Here is a 16929-nt window from a genome sequence, read left to right as displayed (position 1 = left end):
GGGCAACAGGTAGTTCAGATGATGCCGTGTGTATGGTTAAAAGGTGTGATTGCACAGGTGTGCAACTGGACAGGTGTATGGAGCAGTGTATGAGTGAGTGATGGTGATGTGTGTGGTGTTGACCCAATGGTCCAGGGAGGAAGGAGGGTGCAGGTGGCACCAGGTGTGATTGCACAGGTGTGCAACTACAGGTGAATGGAGAATGGTTGTATGGAATAAATGGTATGGAGTAAATGGAGTATTGGAATGGATGGTCGTGGAGTGAGTATGGTGGAAACTGTGGAGTGGAGTGGATGGTGCGAAGGTGTGGATGGGGGAAAGGAGGATGGACCCCCATCACGAATACCCGGGGAGGGTAGTGTAAGTGTTAGGTAGAGGGTACAGGTAAATTGTGGTTGGATATTGGCATCTGTGGTGCGTGTGGAAGAATGGTACTTGGATGGGTGCATTCGTGTTGTGGAAATGGCTGGGCGTGTGGCCTGTCAGTGTGTGTAGTTGTATGGGCACTCTACCACTGTGAGGATGTCGGCCAGGTGAGGCCGCAGGTGGGCTCTGGGAGCCGGTAGTTGTTGTGGATGGGGCCCAAGGATCCGGAGGACGGACCCGGGTAGCCCAGTGCCAGAGGGCACCGAGGGGTGACAGAGCCAGGAGGGGCCTTTCCCAATTAGATAGGTTAGGGTGAGGAGCTAGGTAAGCTCGGGTGGCAACTGCAGTGGTGGAGGTGTGCAGGTGGGTAGGCCTGCTGGGAGAGCTACACGCCCCAGTCCTGAAATTGTGCAAGGGCACAGGGAGTTGCATCGGGGGAGTGAGACCCAAAATTGAGGAGGCACCACAGTTTGGTCAATGGGAATTTGGTTCTTAAAACCACATAGAGTAAGATGGCCAATGGTTTGGCAGGGAAAGACCCCGGGTCGTGCAAAAGTGTGTTAATGTCATTTAGAGGATAGTTAGGATTAAGAATCTCCTCGCACCATCTACATCCACTCACCTGGGATGACGTACTTCCACACCATGCCATGTTTTTGTTATTTTTATTGTGCAAATGTTTGGAATGTGAGACGCATCATGACGTGGGTGTGACATTGTGCTGATGTTCCATCTCTTCCTCCTTATGAGGATTGATGATGAATTGGGTGATGGCAAATTTTGGTTAGAGGGATTGTGGAGACGAATTTGGTATAGGGGAAATATGGGGAAGACGTGACAGTAGTGACGAAGTTGTAATGTGTAGATTGTTGTACATATGGGGTAAGGGCAAGGGTAGAGTAGGTGACAGGGGGGGTGACGTACGGTAGGGATGAGCTTTTCTCCGCTCCGTCTCCATACGCACCTCGCCTTGCATTGCCTGTATTGATGTGTACCCTTGTGACCTTACCCCTCGCTCATCTGTCTTTTCCCCCCTTGTCTCCCACATGAGGACTGTGCGCCACTGGGTGCCGAGGGGAGCGTGCGAGAGTCCGCCATTGGGCGCCCGAACCTCTCGCAACCACAGCTGTCTGCATCGATGCACCACCTTATGGACCACATGTCTGTGGCTGAGCACCACTTATGGACCCCATGGGTTGGGGCATGGCCCCTCTGCTGGAACCGGCCATGAAGGCCCGAGATCTTGCTGGCGGACCTGGGTCACAGGGCACCTATGCCCCACAGGTGAACCACACAATAGTCGGCCCTGTGGGCCATAAATAAATAAAGATGGACACGTTTGTGCACTTTTATTGCAAATAGGCCGCCAGCAAAGAAGATGACAACAACTGGAAGAGAGCATTAGCCAGCAGAGGGAGCCGAAGAGCAAGACACCACCAAGGGTTTGTTGGTTTTATTTTATTGAACTGTGGTGACTGTGCATCGATTGGTGCTTGATGGTGTATTGATGCGTTGTTTGGGTGCTTCATGGTGTGTCGATGCAGGGCAGACTGTCTTCCCCCCCAAAAGAAGGATCACAGGTCCTGGGTTAGTATTGTAAATAAAAGTAGAGTCATTGTAAATAATGCGCCCCTACCATAAATGTATAGTTTGAAGACAATTCCGCAATTCGGTTAGCTGTGGGCGTGAGTCTGTTAGGTAGGGTGCAATGGAGCAGCGGGACATATTTATTTATGTTTTAAAACTGTCACACTCAGGGTCAGGTTAAATGTAGAGGGAACTACACCTATGTGCCACACTAAAAGTAAAGGTAAGAGGCCCAGGACGTGCCTAAGAGGAGGAGGGTGCAGTGTTGTGGATATGAGGATTGTGTTTTTTTTAATTGTTTTATTGTGGACCCTCCTGCCTCCAGTCTGTGTATAAAGGTCAAAGGTCGTTCCGTAGTTATTTCATAAACATCCACCAGCCAATCATAGATTTCCTCCTTGTTGGTAGTTATTTCCTTATTCTGTGTATTAGGCTCAGGATTTGTCTTCCATTAATTGACACTCCATTGCACCGAATTCAAATAGATAGATCCCCTTTCATTTTCATTCACAAAGCCTCAATTGCCAACTGCATTCACCGCGACTCCATTAGCCACGAGGTAGGCTTGGAGAAGAAGGGGGAGGAGCTGCCGAATCCTGGGCGTGCTGCCCATCGTCATCAAGGGTGGAGCCAGAGGGCCCGTGCCGACCAATCAGGGCCGAGGCGAGCTCACCGATGGGCGTGTTCTAGCGGCCGGCGGCTTGATCGCCTGCGGCGTTATAAAAAGCGTGCGCGGAAGCCTTTGATAGGAGTGATGAGAAGGAAGCCTCTGAGAGAAGTGCGCGAAGGAGTGATGAGAAGGAAGCCTCTGAGAGAAGTGCGCGAAGGAGTGATGAGAAGGAAGCCTCTGAGAGAAGTGCGCAAAGGAGTGATGAGAAGGAGGCCAAGAGAGAAGTGCGCGAGAGAGAGATGAGTTTCTGAGTCCCCCAGAGAGTTGCGCCAGAGATGGCAGAAGAGTCCAGACTGATTAAAAAGGGAGTCTTGAGAAAGCACACGACGTCCCCACGGCAGCAGTTTGAACCACAGGAGCTTGAACCACAGCAGCTTTGAACCATCGCAGCTTTGACCGCCGCAGCTTGAGCGTTGACGGCAGGTTGCTGTTGAGGAAGGGCGGCGGCTGCTCCCTCCCGGCCCGGCCGTCCTCTGGTCCGAGCTGAACCTTCCTCCCGGTCCAGCCATTCACTCCTGCCTCCATTCCCCATTCGTGTGAGTCCGTCTTTGTTTGTTCTGTCCAGGGTATTAATTAAGACTGTAATAGGTAAGCTAGAGTTTTCACTGTGTCCTTCTGGTCCGTCCCTCTTTCTGTCTTTATTTTGTTATCCTTCCTTCTTCCTTGGTTTCTTTCAATCCTGTAAATAGTAATAAATAATAATCATATTTCAAACCTTTTTGTCTCCTTCTTCTTCTTCACATCCACGTCGTCTTTGTCTTTTCCCAATTGAACATCTGTGGCACGATTTGGCCAACGTTCAGAATCGGGTCTTAGTCATTGTTAACGGTTCGGGCCGCGGCACCAACCGCTCGGCAAATCCAGTAACATCTTATCCGCGACGGAATCCAGACGACGGCGCTCCCCTTACCAAGGGGGGTTAACCCCTTGTCCTGTATACTGGCCGTCGCCGATCCTGGGGGTATGATGTCACGCCCGGTCAGCGCTGGATAGGGTATTAGGCCTATCCGTCCTATGACCTAACTACCAGCGCCTCCCGGTACGCAAGGAGATACTCCCGCACGTGCCGCAGTGTAATTAATGGATTGCGCCGAGTGAAGCGAACTGCGGCACCAGCCGTTTATCAAGGGACTAAACCCGATTGCGAAGTGTTGGCCGAAATCGCACCACAGGAACTCAATGGGGAAATCACTAAAGCGATCGGACGAGAAAGGAAACCAAGTAAAGGGAGAACAGATATTTATTCTTATTTACACAAAACCCAAAGAAGAAGAACGAAGTTATTTACAGAAAAAGAACAGAAGACACAGTGCAATCCTTAGCTTATACAGTCTTACTTATACCCAGACAGGACAACACAAACAGACTCACACGAATAGGGAATTGCAGGTAGGATTGGCTGGAGGGAGAAGAAGGTGGGACCACAGGGCTGGTGGGATGAGGTTCGATTCCGTACAGGATGGCAGGGCTGGAGGCGAGCGGCCGCCGACTCTCTGTGCTCGGGTCCACACGGCAAGGTTTGCTCGAAGCAGCACGTCAGAGCTGCACGCGGCTGGGGACTGTTTGAAGCAGCGTCTCTCCTCTCGCTCGTACCTCTCTCTCAAGCGCCTTCCTCCTCAGAACTCAACTCGGTCAATGCGCCTCCCTCCACGGAACTCTCAGTGCGTGCTCCCTCACTCATCTGCATAAGCAGTCCCTCAGTCACCCTTTTATGGCCCTCCCCGAGATCAAGCCGCGGGCTAAGAGGGCACGCCTACCGGGTCGCTCTCCGCCGTGCCGATTGGTGGGCACGGGCTCTTCCTGGCTCTGCCCATGATGACGAGGGGCGGGCAACGCCCTTCTTCTCCGAGCTGGCCACGTGCGTAATGGAGGCGAATGCTGCTGGCAATGGAGGCAAACGCTGCTGGCAATGGAGTTTTGGGGCTATTGAAAAGGGGATCTATCTTATTTGATTTGGTGCAACATAAGATCGACTAGTGGGAACATAGCCTTAACTGAAACACAGACTAATGAAATAACTATTGAGAAGGTCCTATGGTGGCCTATGTGGTGTTCATGGACTAACTCAGGTGCACTCATTTCAATTAACAGCCAATTAAAGGGGAAATGTACACAGGGGTTATTTATAAGGAGTTTTAAAACTAAATTTGATAAAGTGAAGGTTCTAAAAATTCCATTACGCACGTGGTCAGCTCGGAGAAGAAGGGATATTATATTTAAATATAATAGTCAGCTTGGAGATATTATATTTAAATAATAATAAATATCTGTTCTCCCTTTACTTGGTTTCCTTTCTCGTCCGATCACTTTAGTGATTTCCCCATTGAGTTCCTGTGGTGCGATTTCGGCCAACGCTTCGCAATCGGGTTTAGTCCCTTGATAAACGGCTCGCGCCGCAGTTCGCTTCGCTCGACGCAATCCATCAATTACACTGCGGCACGGGTGGGAGTATCTCCTTGCGTACCGGGAGGCGATGGTACTTAGGTCATAGGACGGATAGGCCTAATACCCTATCCAGCGCTGACCGGGCGTCACGTCATACCCCCAGGATCAGCGACGGCCAGTATACAGGACAAGGGGTTAACCCCCCTTGGTAAGGGGAGCGCTGTCGTCTGGATTCCGTAACAATATATATATATATATATATATATATATATATATATATATATATATATATTGTTACAGACGCGGCTTTAGATGTTATATTGACCGAGCGGTGGTGTATTTAATCGCGTCCGAACAGTTACTCCCCGATTAGAACCCGATTCCACCCAACGTTGACCAGATCGCCCCACAGATATTCAATCGGGAAACCTCTAAAGCGACCGAAAGAGAATGAAAAAGAAGAAGAAGAATACGGAGGAAGAACAGATTTATTATACACACACAAGCAATGGATGGAAGAAGCAGTAACACAGCGAATCGTTAACTTACACTATTCATTTTTACTTAACCCCAAGACAACGAGCAGGACAGGACGTTCACACTTACACAGGGGATATTGCAGGCAGGTAGGGCTTGAGGTGGATTGCTTGAGAGGGAGGCAAAGTCGGGAGGCAGCAGCTCGCAATTCCTCGCAGTTTTGGCGGGAAAACCCTCCGTCGCGTATCCGCTGCGGTAGACGCCACGCGCTGGTTCGGCACACCTGCTCCTCTTCTTGTGGTGGAGCCGTCTCCCTCCTTTCAGCGTGTCTCTCCAAAGCTGGTTTCCTTGCCGAGTACCTCTCCTCTTTGGCTTGGAGCGTTTCGCATCTCACCGCTCCTCTTGGTGCCGCCTCTTTGCTCCTCCCAGGTCATCTGGTAAAGCAGTCCCTTACAGTCGCTTTTATCACCTCGGGCATAATCAAGTCGCCGGCTCCGAGGGCACGCCTACCGGGTCGCTCACCGCGGTGCTGATTGGCTGTTAGGGCTGGTTCACTCCTTCCCTCTTATGACGAGGTGGAGACACGCCTTTCTTCTCCGACTCAAAGCACATGGGCAATGGCGGCCTGCGGGATTGAAAACAACTCCCCTTTTGAAAGGAACTTTGGAGAGCGGAGATGTTTGGGGAAATTGGAAGGGCCTACGCTTATTTTGTTTGATACAATGCAAAGTCAATCTAGTGGGAAACACATATTTAGCCTACATGGAATAAGGAAATACACTATTTAAAAGATATATCGTGACCTGCGTGTAAGTTTCATGGAATTAACTAGGAGGACGGCTGCGACCATTATTTACTTAACAGGGTGTTACCATACTTTTGTAACGTTCACATTGTAACGTTTCCACATTCGTTACACTGCACCCTCCTTTCTTCAGGCCCGTGCTCGGGCCTACTAAACTTTAACTTAGTGTGACACGTAGGTGTAATTCCCTCTACAATTAACCTGACCCTGAGTGTGACAATCTTAAAACACAAATAAGTATGTCCCCCTATTGCATTGCACCCTGTCTAACAGACTCAAGCCCACAGCTAACCGAATTACGGAATTATTCTCAAACTATACATTTACGGTGGGGAGCATTATTTACAATGACGTGATTTCTTATTTACAACGCAACCCAGGACCTGTGTTTTTTTTTTCTTTTTAGGGAACAAGAAAAAAAGAAATTCCTGTTGGGAGGGAGGAGACAGCACGCATTGCATCGATGCACCAGTACCAATACCACCAAAGCACCCAAAAGCACCAAAAACACCACAAGCACCACAAAGCACCAAAAACACCACTCGGTGCGCAGTCACCATGGTTCTTAATAAACACAACAAAACAACTGGTGGTGGTCTTCACTTTCTCTGCTGGGCCGATGTTCTTCCCGACGTCTTCTGGCTTCATGCGGCCTATTTGGACATAATAAAAAGCACAACTTGTGTTCGTTTTTATTTAGGGCCTCGGGGGCCAACTAAGGGTGGTCCACCTGTTTGGCATAGGTGCCACCTTACCGAGGTCCGCAAGCAAGATTCCCTGGCCACTATGGCCGGTCTCCAACAGAGGTGCCCTGCCCCAGAACCTGGGGTCCATCAAGTGGTACTTGGCCGCAGAACAGCGGTCCATAAAGTGGTACATCAACGCAATGCATGCTGGTTCTGGGAATCTCGGGCGCACAATGGCCACCTCACGCACGCTCCCCTCTGCACCCAATGGCGCACAGGTCATGTGGGAGACAAAAGAAAGACAATTGAGCGAGGGGTAAGGTCACAAGGGTACACGTCAATAAGGCAATGCAAGGCGAAATGCGTACGGAGGGCGAAGTGAGAAAGCTCGTCCCTACCGTACGTCACCCCCCTGTCACCTACCCTACCCTTGCCCTTGCCCTTACCCCATATGTACAAAATCTACACATTACCAATTCGTCACTACTGTCACGTCTTCCCCATATTTCCCCTATACCAAATTCGTCACCACAATCCCTCTACTTCAAAATTTGCCATCACCAATTCATCATCAATCCTCATAAGGAGGGAGAGATGGAATTACGCACAATGTCACACCCACGTCATGATGCGTCTCACAATCCAAACATTTGCATCATAAAAAATAATCAAAACATGGCATGGTGTGGAGTACCTGTCACCTCAGGTGAGTGGATGCAGATGGTGCGAGGAGATCCTTCATCCTAACTATCCTCTAAATGACTTTAACACACTTTACACTACCCGGGGTCTTTCCCTGCCAATCCATTGGCCAACTTACACTATGGGTTCTAATAACCAATTCCCATTGACCAAACTGTGGTGCTTCTCAATTTGGGGTCTCACTCCCCCGATTCATCTCCCGGTGCTCTCGCACAATTTCTGGGCTGCGACGTCTAGCTCTCCCAACAGGTCTACCCACCTGCACACCTCCACCACTGTAGTTGCCACCCGAGCTTACCTAGCTCCTCACCCTAGCCTATCTAACTGGGGCAGGCCCCTCCTGGCTCTGTCACCCCACTTGGTGCCCTCTGGCACTGGGCTACCCGGGTCCGTCCTCCGGATCCTCGGGCCCCATCCACAACAACTACTACCGGCTCCCAGAGCCCACCTGCGGCCTCACCTGGCCGACATCCTCACAGTGGTGGAGTGCCCAAACCAACTACACACACTAACAGGCTACACGCCCAGCCATTTCCACAACACTAATGCACCCATCCAAATACCATTCTTTCACCACGCACCACAGATGCCAATATCCAACCACAATTTACCTATACCCTCTACCTAACACTTACACTACCCGCCCCGGGTATTCGTGATGGGGGTCCACTCTTCCCCCATTCACAACTTCGCACCATCCACTCCACTCCACAATTTCCACCATACTCACTCCACGACCATCCATTCCAATACTCCAGATATTCCACACTACCATTTATTCCACACAGCCACATACACCTGTTGTTGCACACCTGTGCCCTCACACCTGGTGCCACCTGCACCCACCTTTCTTCCTGGACCATTTGGTCAACACAACACGCAATCACCACTACTCCCTCATACACTGCTCCACACACCTGTTCAGTTGCACACCTGTGCAATCACACCTGTTCCATTCTCACCTGTTCAATCCTCACACACACGGCATCATCTCATCTAACTACTCCCCTCTGAAACTTGCGCTTCCCAGTCGTCCCTTTAAACTATTGCGCTCCCACGTCATTATAATCCACACTAATCTACCTGCGTCCCCACTACAGGTATCAGTCACTAACTAAACTTAACGTTACCTAATGTCATCTTCGCTAGATCCCTACAATTATCCAAGCCCTCCCTGGCTCGGTTGTCATAGCCACCCCATAAACTATTGCGCATTTGCCCCCACTGTGAGGGATGGTGGATTTGCCATCCCACCACATCGGGGGTCTCTCACTATCAATTTTGTTCGTCCAGATTCCAACCAATTCAAAAATTTTCCATTTACTGCCAATTCTACTCACTTTTCTAAATTTCGTTTTAAATCACTATCACTATCACCATCACCCGTCTACTTATTACATCCTCTCGGTGCGCCAATTCACGTCTACAGCCCGGCTTCGTACAGCCGAGCAATGAACGCGGCTTCTTTTGTGCCGGCGGCTGGATGCGTCCCGTATTCGGGGCAGGGGCGGGGGCTTACCCGGGCCGAGATCCCACGCACCACCTCGGCGTGGAGCCATCCAATTGCCCGATCTCGACCTGCCGGCATGTCTCAATAGAAAGTGGTCGCCATGACGACCCTTCCTATCGGCCTGCCCGCTCTGCCTAGTGGAGCCCGGACGCGGCCGTTCCAAGCGAGGCACAGCGTGGATCGCGTACGGCGGTTCTTTCGAAACCGCCGTGGTTCGGATCCCCGCTGGTCCTCGCGGCATGCAAAGCTGCCCGACGTGCACCGAGGGCCCGATTCGGCTATAAGTCGCCCTAACCGCTAAACTGGTTACCGTCGACGCTTCACCTGGACGCTTACATGCATACGCTACCCCTTTCTTGCTCATACATGCAGCCGTCTCCCTGCTCTTGGTCGTACCTTCTCTAACACACCTCGGTACACTCATTCCGCTCACCAACTTGGTCACACACCTGACCACCGAACACCTTGGCACACATTCGTCGCTCGCACACCTCACCAACACACCTCTTCGCGCCCCTTTCTCGGTCACCTCCTTTGTGACAATCAAAATCAATTGTTTTGTGACAATTTGTGACAATCACAGGTGTGCTCTCACCCGCACACCCAACCGCGTGCCTCACGACCAACTCAAGTGTGCATCCCCACACACGCTCTACCATTCCAGGTGTGCATCCTTCCATTCCAGGTGTACATCCTCTCTCACCTGCCACAACCAACTCACGCTCCGTGTCACTCTCACTACTCTCACCTCCATTCTTGACAGCGCACTCACCCTTACTCTCGACGGCACACTCTTTCCTCATGCACCCGTCCGTTACACACCTTTCTCGCACACACTCTCCCGTTACATCCTCTGTAACACTCACCACAGGCATACACTTCCTCATTACTTCCTCCGTAACACTTACCACACCGCGCTTCCATGTACCCCCTCGCACACGCGCTTCGACCAACTCACTCTTGACGGCACACTCACTCCTTGGCGTGCACTTTTTCCTCACACACCCCATGGTCGGACATTCTCGCACACCTCTTTTTTCGCACACCAGACCTGTCGCACACTTCACCAACGGCCTTTCACGAACACCCGGATCCAAAGCAACCCCCAAGCCGACTGAAGCTTTCCTCACATCATATACATTGCCACTCACCTCCGTACTTCGTCGTCACACCTCCTCTGCCACCTGCAAACTTTTTATTTGGTTAGTGAGCACCTCATCATGATTTGAACACAGACCTTGTACATATTCCATGACTTCCTCCTTTATCTCCCTTTTAGTTTCTCTCCGTCTCCTCTTAATTTCACTCACCCCCTCTTCCACCTCCTCTAATTTTTCCTTTACCTCCTTCATCTCCCGGTGCGCCCCCTCTATCTCTTCCTCTAACGCCACCTTAACCGTTTCGATGTGCGTCCTCACCTCTCGGTCCTTCGTCTCCATCACTTCTGTCACCTCCTCCAACTTCTTCGTCAGTCCCTCATGTACCATCTGACATTCCTTTTGTGTTGCTATTAATTCGTTTTTAATGTCCTTTTGTGTCGCTTTTAAACCCCCGATGATTGTAGTGTTCTTTTCCACTTGGTCCGCTAGTTCCCTTTGTCCGACTGTCAGCTGTTCTACTCCCTTCGTCAGATCTTCTATTCCCCCTTGTAACTTAGCCGTATTATTTCTCACCTCTTTCTCCATACGCTTCTCACCTCGCTTTACCTCCTCGCGTAGCCCCGAAACCTCCTCACTTACCCCTCGTCGTATTTCCTCCATCTCTTTTGTAGATGCCACCCTCATCTGTCCCAATTCATCCCTCTGAGCATCCAGTTTGGTTTCTACCCCGATTTTCACCTCCTCTATCTGCTCTCCCATTTGTTTGATTTCCCTGGCAGATTGTTCCCCTATTTCCCGCAATTTGTCCTCCATCCTATTCTCTAACCCCATTAACCCATTTTTCACCTCTTTTATCCCGTTGTCTAACCCCTCAAAATTATTGTCTAACTTCCCAAATTTCTTGTCTAACCCCTCAAAATTATTGTCTAACTTCTCAAATTTCTTGTCTAACCCCTCAAAATTATTGTCTAACTTCTCACCGGTACCCCTTGCTTCGTCCCCCATTACCCCCATTTGCCCCATAATTCTGCTTTCCATTTCTTCGCTATTCTTGTCCATAAGGGCCTTCATTTGTATAAAAAAAAGGTTCAAATCCACCAACGGTGCTGCTACGGTCGCAGCAAAATTTGGTGCCGCTACACCCACGTGCGTGAGGACGCCACTTTGCGCGTCTGATACTTCCGCAACCACATTGCTATTTTTCTCCTCCTCCCTTTCCTCCACATACATTTCCCCGAGGTCCTGGGTCGATTCCACCCTGTCTATCTCTCCCACCGACATCCGATCGCCTTGATTGTCCATGGCGCGATCTCAAAATTCGGGTTTTGCTTTATAAAACAAAATAAATTTCGGCAGCTTGTAATTTTGAGCGCGTTAAGCGCGCTTCGGGTCCGATCTCGGGTCCGATCTCCCTCCTCGACACCAATTGTTACTCTAATAGTACAATTGGTGTTCCAAATTTGGGCCTAACAAATTTAGTCCCAGGTCCGAATCCAACTCCTCGACACCAATTGTTACAGACGCGGCTTTAGATGTTATATTGACCGAGCGGTGGTGTATTTAACCGCGTCCGAACAGTTACTCCCCGATTAGAACCCGATTCCACCCGACGTTGACCAGATCGCCCCACAGATATTCAATCGGGAAACCTCTAAAGCGACCGAAAGAGAATGAAAAAGAAGAAGAAGAATACGGAGGAAGAACAGATTTATTATACACACACAAGCAATGGATGGAAGAAGCAGTAACACAGCGAATCGTTAACTTACACTATTCATTTTTACTTAACCCCAAGACAACGAGCAGGACAGGACGTTCACACTTACACAGGGGATATTGCAGGCAGGTAGGGCTTGAGGTGGATTGCTTGAGAGGGAGGCAAAGTCGGGAGGCAGCAGCTCGCAATTCCTCGCGGTTTTGGCAGGAAAACCCTCCGTCGCGTATCCGCTGCGGTAGACGCCACGCGCTGGTTCGGCACACCTGCTCCTCTTCTTGTGGTGGAGCCGTCTCCCTCCTTTCAGCGCGTCTCTCCAAAGCTGGTTTCCTTGCCGAGTACCTCTCCTCTTTGGCTTGGAGCGTTTCGCATCTCACCGCTCCTCTTGGTGCCGCCTCTTTGCTCCTCCCAGGTCATCTGGTAAAGCAGTCCCTTACAGTCGCTTTTATCACCTCGGGCGAAATCAAGCCGCCGGCTCCGAGGGCACGCCTACCGGGTCACTCACCGCGGTGCTGATTGGCTGTTAGGGCTGGTTCACTCCTTCCCTCTTATGACGAGGTGGAGACACGCCTTTCTTCTCCGACTCAAAGCACATGGGCAATGGCGGCCTGCGGGATTGAAAACAACTCCCCTTTTGAAAGGAACTTTGGAGAGCGGAGATGTTTGGGGAAATTGGAAGGGCCTACGCTTATTTTGTTTGATACAATGCAAAGTCAATCTAGTGGGAAACACATATTTAGCCTACATGGAATAAGGAAATACACTATTTAAAAGATATATCGTGACCTGCGTGTAAGTTTCATGGAATTAACTAGGAGGACGGCTGCGACCATTATTTACTTAACAGGGTGTTACCATACTTTTGTAACGTTCACATTGTAACGTTTCCACATTCGTTACAATATATATATATATATATATATATATATATATATATATATATATATATATATATATATATATTGTATATATATATATATTGTAACGGTTTTGAGAAGTGGGTAACGAATTTGAGAAGTGTAACGGTTTTTGAGAAGTGTAACAATTTTGGAGGAAGTGTAACGAATGTAAAAAGTATGGTTTTGTAATGTGTAACACCCTCGTAATGTAAATAATGGTCGCAGCCGTCCTCCTAGATAATTCCATGAAACTTACACGTAGGCCATGATATATCTTTTTAAATAGTGTATTTCCTTATTCTATGTAGGCTAAATATGTGTTTCCCACTAGATTGACTTTGCATTGTATCAAACAAAATAAGCGTAGGCCCTTTCAATTTCCCCAAACATCTCCGCTCTCCAAAGTTCCTTTCAAAAGGGGTGTGAGTGGTGTTCAATCCCGCAAGCCGCCATTGCCCATGTGCTAATCTCGGAGAAGAAAGGCGTGTCTCCACCTCGTCATAGAGGGGAGGAGTGAGCCAACCCCACTTGGCCAACCAGCACCGCGGTTAGCGACCCGGTAGGCGTGCCCTCGCAGCCGGCGGCTTGATTCCGCCCGGAGTAATAAAAGCGACTGTAAGGGACTGCTTCACCAGATGACCTGGGAGATGAGCGAAGAGGCGGCACCAAGAGGAGCGGTGAGATGCGAAACGCTCCAAGCCAAAGAGGAGAGGTACTCGGAAAGGAAACCGGCTTTGGAGAGACGCGCTGAAAGGAGGGAGACGGCTCCACCAGAAGGAGAGGAGCAGGTGTGCCCGAGCCAGCGCGTGACGTCTAAAGCATCGGCAGCGGCGAGGCGACGAAGGGTTTTCCCGCCAAAAACCGCGAGGAATTGAGAGCTGCTGCCTCCGACCCTCCTCCCTCTCCAGCAATCCACCTCAAGCCCTACCTGCCTGCAATATCCCCCGTGTAAGTGTGAACGTCGTCTGTCCTACTCATTGTCTTGGGGTTAAGTAAAATGAATAGAATAAGCTAACGATGCACTGTGTGACTGCTTTCTCCATCCATTGCTTGTAAATAATTTTGGTCGTTCTTTCTTTTTGCTTGTATGTGTATAATAAATCTGTTCTTCCTCCGTACTCTGTCTTCTTCTCTTTTCCTTCTCTTTCGGTCGCTTTAGAGGTTTCCCGATTGAATATCTGCGGTGCGATCTGGTCAACGTCGGGTGGAATCGGGTTCTAATCGGGGAGTAACTGTTCGGACGCGGTAATACCAACCGCTCGGTAAAATAACATCTTAAAACCGCGTCTGTAACAATTGGTTGTCAGGAGTTGGATTCGGACCTGGGACTAAATTTGTTAGGCCCAAATTTTGGAACTCCAATTGTGTTATTAAGTAACAATTGGTGTCTGGGAGTGGGATTCGAAGCCCGAACCAAATTTCTAAAAGGTGTAGGAAAAAAAAAATTGGTCAAAATTACGAGCTGCCGAAATTTTGTTGTTTTATAAAACCCGAATTTTGAGATCGCGCCATGGACAATCAAGGCGATCGGATGTCGGTGGGGGAGATAGACGGGTTAGGGGTAACCCAGGACTTAGGGGAAGAAAGGGAGGAGGAGAGCAATGAGGTGGTTGAGGGTGTATCAGACGCACAAAATGGCGCTCTCGCGCACGAGGTTTCAGGCGCGCAAAAAGGCGCCTCGCACGAGCGCGCGGTAGCCGAGCCCGCTGTATCAGCGGGCTTTAACATACAGCCGTTTGACATGCAGCAGTTCATGGCACGGTTTAGCGAATACATGGCACAGTCGAAGTGCGACAACGAAAAAAGAGCCAGGGAAATGGAGGAAATGGAAGACAGAAGGAGGGCTGATAGTGAGAAAATGGAAAACAGAATGGGGGAGCGACTAGGAAATCAAATCGGGGAATTAGACAAGAAATTTGGGAAGTTAGACAATAATTTTGAGGGGTTAGACAACGGGATAAAAGAGGTGAAACATGGGTTAACAGGGGTGGAAAATAGAATGGCTGCCCAGGAGAATCAGATAGAGGGGATGAAAAATGGGTTAATGGGGTTAGAAAACAGGATGGAAGGCAAATTGCGGGAGATAGGGGAGCAATCCGCCCGAGAAATTAAACAAATGGGAGAGCAGATAGAGGAGGTAAAAATCGGGGTAGAAACCAAATTGGATGCTCAGAGGGATGAATTGGGACAGATGAGGGTGGCATCTACAAAGGAGATGGAGGAGATGAAAGAGGAGATACGACGAGGTGTGAGTGAGGAGGTCTCGGGGCTACGCGAGGAGGTAAAGCGAGGTGAGAAGCGTATGGAGAAAGAGGTGAGAAATAATACGGCAAAGTTACAAGGGGGAATAGAAGATCTGACGGAGGAGGTGGAACAGCTGATGGAGGGACAAAAAGAACTAGTGGAACAGGTTCAAAAGAACACTGCGGTACTAGGAGGGTAAAAGGCGACACAAAAAGAAATTAAAAACGAATTAATAGCGACACAGAGGCAATGTCAGATGGTACGTGAGGAACTGACAATGAGGGTGGACGAGGTGACAGAGATAATGGAGACGAAGGACCGAGAGGTGAGGATGCACATAGAGACGGTCACGGTAGCCTTAGAGGACGAACTTGAGGAGACGCACTGGGGAATAAAAGAGGTGAAGCGAAAATTAGAGGAAGTGGAAGAAGAGGTGAGTGAAATTAAGAAGGGACGGACAGAAACTAAAAGAGAAATCCAGGAGGAGGTGATGGAATATGTGCAAGGTCGGTGCTCAACTCATAATGTGATGCTCACTAACCAAATAAAGAGTTTGCAGGTGGCAAAGGAGGTGCGGAGACGAGGTACGGAGGTGAGTGGCAATGTATATGATGTGAGGAAAGCTTCAGTCGGCTTGGGGATTGGTTTGGATCCGGGTGTTCGTGAGAGGCCGTTGGTGAAGTGTGCGACAGGTCTGGTGTGCGAAAAAAGAGGTGTGCGAGAATGTCCGACCATGGGGTGTGTGAGGAAAAAGTGCACGCCAAGGAGTGAGTGTGCTGTCGAGAGTGAGTCGGTAGTAGCGCGTGTGCGAGGGGGTACATGGAAGCGCGGTGTGGTAAGTGTTACGGAGGAAGTAACGAAAAAGTGTGCGCAAGAGGGTGTGTGAGAAAGATGTGTGACGGACAGGTGCATGGGGAAAGAGTGTGCTGTCAAAAGTAAGGAAGAGTGTACACCTGTGGTGAGTGTTACAGAGGGTGTAACGGGAGAGTGGGCGCGAGAAAGGTGTGTAACGGACGGGTGCATGAGGAAAGAGTGTGCTGTCGAGAGTAAGGGTGAGTGCGCGACCGAGAGTGGAGGTGAGAGTAGTGAGAGTGACACGGAGCGTGAGTTGGTTATGACAGGGGAGCGAGGATGTACACCTGGAATGGAAGGATGCACACCTGGAATGGTAGAGCGTGTGTGGGAATGCACACTTGAGTTGGTCGTGAGGCACGTGGTTGGGTGTGCGGGTGAGAGCTCACCTGTGATTGTCACAAAGGAGGTGACCGAGAAAGGGGCGCGAAGAGGTGTGTTGGTGAGGTGTGCGAGCGACGAATGTGTGCCAAGGTGTTCGGTGGTCAGGTGTGTGACCATGTCGGTGAGCGGAATGAGTGTACCGAGGTGTGTAAGGAAAGGTACGAGGAGCATGGGAACGGCTGGAGGTATGAGCAAGAAAGGGGTAACGTATGCATGTAAGCATGCAGGTGAAGCATCGACGGTAACCGGGTTAGAGGTTAGAACGACTTATAGCCGAATCGGGCCCTCGGTGCGCGTCGGGCAGCTTCGCGTGCCGCGAGAACCAGCGGGGATCCGAGCCACGGCGGGTTCGAAAGGACCGCCGTGCGCGATCCACGCTGGGCCTCGCGTGGAACGGCCGCGTCCGGGCTCCACTAGGCGGAGCGGGCAGCCTGATAGGAAGGGTCGTCATGGCGACCACTTTCTATTGAGACGTGCCGGCAGGTCGAGATCGGGACATTGGATGGCTCCACGCCGAGGTGGTGCGTGGGGTCTCGGCCCGGGTAAGC

Source organism: Myxine glutinosa, chromosome 5 (genome assembly GCF_964187855.1).
Source record: "Myxine glutinosa chromosome 5, kmMyxGlut1.1, whole genome shotgun sequence".
NCBI classification, from domain to species: domain Eukaryota; kingdom Metazoa; phylum Chordata; class Myxini; order Myxiniformes; family Myxinidae; genus Myxine; species Myxine glutinosa.
This window is presented reverse-complemented; position numbering follows the sequence as displayed.